The following is a 5349-nucleotide window of genomic DNA, read 5'->3' on the forward strand; positions in this document are numbered from 1 at the left end:
AAATTAAACCTTCAGGTTTATTGTAAAGCTGCCTGAAAAGGAGCGTTGCAGGTAATGCTTCAACTCGATTCAGGCAGTCAGTCATGTTTCAGGTTACAAAACGATTTCACTGACATACCCTCTGTTGTTTTAGTGACTGCCGGGGGTGTTCTGCTGCCACGCCATGTGCACATTGCCTGCCTCTCTCTGCTTGCAGCAAATGTGGCTGCAGGAGAGGAATGCCCAAAGGACAGAGAGATGGTTAAGAGGAGAGCAGTGATCAGCTGACTTCTGAACACTGAGCAATCTCCTTGCCTATCTAAAGTTAGAAAAAATGTTTTTTCATCCCGTAATATAACTGACAGCACCCTGAAAAAATAAAGATGATACACCAACCTGGGAATACGAGGGGACTGTGTAAAGTGAGGATCTGATATTCTGTCACCAGCTGCCACCAGATGTGGTGATACTCTAGAGGGAAGTACACAATAATTAATCACACTCCCAGAACTCAAATTAGGCACCAAGAAAAAATGGTCCTCCTGACCCAAGAGAAAACCAGCCAAGTTCTAAAGTATGGCATTTTATTGTAATCTTGTCAAGGTAGCAATATGTGCTACAATACACAGAAAGCACTGCAAGTAATTTTGTTTTCTCAATCTAGGAAAATGCAGGTGAAAGGAGTACAGTCCTTCCCTCTTCTACACACACTGGAAACATCCTCCACCAAAGCAGATGAAAGCACATCTTTAAGAAGAAAACTCCCACTACTTTAAACACTCTCAGCAACTGCAAATCCACTACAATCCTTTACTGCCCTCGTTGCTACTTATTAGTTCAAAGTACAACATGCCTAACTTCATCTCTCAGACACTGGATGGTCAAGTAAATATCATGTATTTTCCTTACACACATGTATGATATATACAGGCACCATATCCTTCCTCAGATGTACAACCTGCAATTGTGACACTGGTCTTCAAACCCTGGATCACTTTGGTCCCCATGCTCTTATTAATATTTCACATCCTTCCTCACGTGTGAGCAGCAAAACCAGACATGGAATTCTTGTGATTTTACTAATGCCATGTACTTTCCTACTTCTGTGCAATATTTATACTGCTGCACAGCCAAAGACCACACTTCAGTTGCAGCACTGCAATGAAAACTCCCATTGAGATGATTCTCTGCACAAATTCTTGAGCCTTCTTCCAATAAATCACCCGTTTGAGGACAGTCCCTTATCATGCTTGTGTAACCACAATCCTGGCTCCTTTGTATGTGGCTGCATGAAAAATGGCTTCTGATTTATGCTGATAATTAAAAAAAAATATTTGGGGTATGGTGTACTAGTAACTTGTTCTACACGTGCACAAACCTGTACATAATATGCTGGTAATGATGAGATATCATCACAAAAGCTGTGAATATATTGATATTAACTAGCCTTACACCAAGATCCAGCCCCCAGGGAACCTTACAAGGAACAGCTGCACTCCCATAGAAGAAAGGCACACCTAAGTTCCTCTCTAAACTAAGAAAGATTAATGAAGCAACTTTGCCAATGTTTGTGGTATTTATTCCACAGTGACTCCATGGCACAATTGTTTTAAACTCACACTTCACTGCAGACTTAATAGATATATCAGGGACACAATACAGGGTGAGTCTGCTACAATAGACCAGTTGATTAATAGCTTAGGAATTTGGGAGATGTGGGTTTTTTACAATTCAAAATGCTGGGAAGCAATTTGCTTTAGTTCTACTGTAAACTGGTCTTTAACAATCGTTAAGTCATTTTGAAATATTCATAGAGTAAGCCCCGGCTTGTCATTTACTTCAGAGGCTCCATTTTAAAGTTTTCAATTTTTCAGGCAGCAAAACAATTAATAATGTAAGGAAAATCATTAATACCATTAACCAAAGATGTTTATATTCCTTTCTCAAGGAAAAAAAAAACCAAAAAAAAAACCAAAAAAACAAAACAAACCAACAAACCAAAAGGACAGTTAGTAGACCAGGTAACCAATCAAATAACATTGTAATTCAGCAGCATATTTCCATGTACATAAACGTATACACAGGATTGGTGAAGCTTGTAGCATCGCCTATTAGGCAGCTGCTGAACAATTCCAATGCAAGATGCTGCTTCCAGCTGCTTGTAACTTGGCCAGACTTTGACTCCTTGGGTTAAAATTTTCCGAGTTGAATGTCTGCCTCAGGCTAAATTCTGTTCCATGTGCTGTAGAAGTTACCTCTGAGTGAGGGGTGCAGAAAGAGGCAGACTGGGATTAGAAGAACTCGGCCAAAATACTTGAGCTGTTTTCAGAACAAAATGAGGGAAAATGCTGTCTCCCAATGGCAATATGCATCTGGAAACTTGAAAGGCTTTAATTCTCTTCCATCTTCTGATGACAGATCTGAATGAGGGGTGGAGCCCTTTTGGAGGTCCTCCTTTTGCTGCCCCCATGAAAAGTCCACCTGCATATGGTCAAATGTCTGAAACCAAACTGCACTGTGTGCATTTTCAGTAGGTGCTTGCTAGACCACATCCACATTCTTCTCAGCTCCTCATGGTGACCAGACAACACAAGTAATTATAAGCAAATACAGCAACACAGGCCACAGCCATGACCTACCACCACTGCTTACCCTCAACAGGGGGCTCTGACAGCAGAGTCCCAGGTGTTACCTTACGAATGTAGCTGATAAAGGACAGTAACACAAATATGCTACCCTAAGCTGCCTATCTGCTTTTTGGCACTTTTTCTAAGGGAAAGAAAATCTAGGAAATTACAAAATGCAGTATTAAAAGTATGATAAGCAAAGCAGAATTTAGAAATGATTAGAACTAAGTGGTCTATGTTAACTAAAAATATCTCTTAGTGCTCATATGCATCAATCTCTATGAGATAAATCTGTATTTGCACCTGACTTGGTCACATTTTTTCCCACTGAAGGTTTGCTATAATTAACACAAACTCCTCTTTTTGCCCTTGCTCTCTAGAGCATCATCAAACACTTCCAAATCACAGAGGAAATTATTTCTTTTCTCTCAGGTTCATATATGCTACTCATCACTACAGTAATCTGTAAGATAAAGGATACTGTTATCCACATATTTTTAATACAGGAAACTAAGATATATTAAAGCAAAAATCTATGGACAAGACACTCAAGGCTTGTATTTCTAACACGCTTAGACCTGCAAAACGTCTTCTTGTACACAGAGACCAAACAGACACCCATTTATGTTCCAGATGGTTAAGTTTAGCATAACTGCAAAGCAGATCCCAGGCCAGGCTCCCAGAAAACCCAACAGACCACGGGCAGAACCCTTTATGTTTATGTGGAAAACAATGTCCAGGCTGAATGGACGTTGTCTCAGCCATGAAGCTGCCTCTCCCTCTGCGTACAGTTGTTTGCCTCATTCACGCTACCTCTTCTCACTGCTGCCCAGCCAGAGAGCTGCTACACCTTGGGGGATGCACGTCGCGTCCCAAGCTAGCTGGGAAGGATGCTGCCACATCCTGTGACGACCAACACCATCCTCCGGCACGGGCCCAAGGCGGACAGGTGAGCCCGGCATCCTGAGCACTTGGCTTTGCAAACTTACGGACGGGGTAGGTCTGGGCACGGGGGAGAGGCGGTAAATGTATAGAATATATAGAGATCAGCGACATCCACTGGGTGGCAGGCATGTTTCACGGGATGCAGATCCAGTGCGTATACAGAGGTACTCGCAACGAAAGCTCCTAAATACCGGGCTTGTTCCCTGTCTCAGAAGCAGCAATTGAACTGACACGGTAAAGAAAAATTTTAAATCATTTAAATCCCACAGAGGGAAGTTAACGTATTATGCCTTGATTTTAACACCAGCTTCTTGTCCACGGTGCTGAGGCATTGGAACTGCCCTGGCACTTGGGCATTAGAGCTGAGGGGACCCACATACAGAAGAGACACCCATGTCCCTTCTGTTTGTGGGTGCCCTCACTCGAGGTAGCAGGGACCCTGTAAGAGTCTTCACAGTCTCTGCTGCACTAATTAATGACCAATGCCTACTGAGATAAAGCCTTTAAACTCTTCCCCAATTTAACAAACTCAGGGGGGAAGGAATTTTTTTGGACTAACAGCTGTAAATGAGTCCATGTGTGTAAGCAGCTAAACTTTAAAGTTGAAAGAAACATAAAAAGCCAGTATTTTCCATGGATTTCCACTTCGCATCTGAGTAGAATCATTTCAAAAGTTGCTTAGATGGAAAAGAGCCATCAACCAAATTTCAACCCAGGGCATATATTTATAGCCATGTTGTGAACTACATAAAAAGTACACTTATAATGGAAATGCTGACAAATGCAAAACTCCTGCAGCTAGCTATGACAGTCTGACCACAAGCCCTCCTTGTGAGAGGAAAAGGCAACCTCCCCACCTCCTTTCTCAGGCAGCTCGACAGCGAGCTGGGGCGGGGGGTACTAGATACAGGTACCACTGCCCTGTCATTGTAGGATGGATCGAGACAACTCTTGCTCCCGGTATTTCCCACATGTTGAATGAGCCACCTCCTTGTTTTTGCCATAAACAACCGGAGGGCCTCTTACAGCCATGACTCACTCCGCAGGCTTCTCCTCCACCCCTGTGCGTGACTGTAGCAAACAGGCTGCCAGCTGCAGCCGGTGAATTAACACGACTTTTTTTTCGCAGAACCGTGGGGAGATCAGTCACACAGGGCTGGGCGAAGGTGGGGAGGGGTGTGTGAGCGTGTGCTGTGGAAAACCAGCCCGGGGTGAGTTTTATTTGTGGGGGAAGCAGCGGAGGAGGTGATCCGGAGCCAACGTGCCGGGGACGCCCGAGTGTGACCGTACCGTCCCTGTCCCCCCGCCCCGGGACGGCGCCGCCCTGGCCCCCCTCTCCCGCGGCTGCCTCACCACGGCAGGAGGGGCGGGCGGCCGGGAGGGAGGCAGGCAGGGACAGAGGGAGGGAGGGCAGGGCGGCGGCACCAGGGGCAGTGGGGAGAGGGAGGAGGCGAAGCTGGTACGCAGCAGGAGCCTCCCGACACACGCGCCGCCGAACTCCCAGAAAGTTGGCAGCGGCGTCCGGCGGGACGGAGCTCCGCTGGCCGCCGCCCCAGGGCGCGCTCCGCCGCCCGGCCGGGGCCCGCTGCCTCCCCAGCCCTTTCGCACCCTGTCACCGCCCTTCTCCCCACATCTGTCATCTCCCATGGGTGCCGCGGGGCAGGGACTGCCCGGCGCGGGGCGCTGCCGGCGGTGGGGCTCGAACCCGCGGCCCGCGGTGTCTCTCCCCACCGTAAGGGAGGCGGCTGAGCCTCCCGGTGCCCCCGAGCGCGGGACGCGGGCGGCGGGCGGCACTCAC

The 5349-nt window shown here is 46.7% G+C and overlaps 1 protein-coding gene across 3 annotated transcripts in view; it reads right to left on the reverse strand.

Moving 5' to 3' along the window:
• The window catches only part of ELF1 (E74 like ETS transcription factor 1), an 88496-nt gene that overhangs the window by 83008 nt on the left and 139 nt on the right, over positions 1 to 5349 (reverse strand). Inside the window, exon 2 of one of the 3 annotated variants that reach the window (XM_072928582.1) lies at positions 376 to 450. The exons of the other annotated variants lie outside the window; for them this stretch is intronic. The gene's annotated coding sequence lies outside the window, so the exon portion shown is untranslated. The remainder of the gene's footprint in view (positions 1 to 375; positions 451 to 5349) is intronic. 3 annotated transcript variants of the gene reach the window in all.

This window comes from Taeniopygia guttata, chromosome 1 (assembly GCF_048771995.1).
Source record: "Taeniopygia guttata chromosome 1, bTaeGut7.mat, whole genome shotgun sequence".
In the NCBI taxonomy this organism is placed as follows: domain Eukaryota; kingdom Metazoa; phylum Chordata; class Aves; order Passeriformes; family Estrildidae; genus Taeniopygia; species Taeniopygia guttata.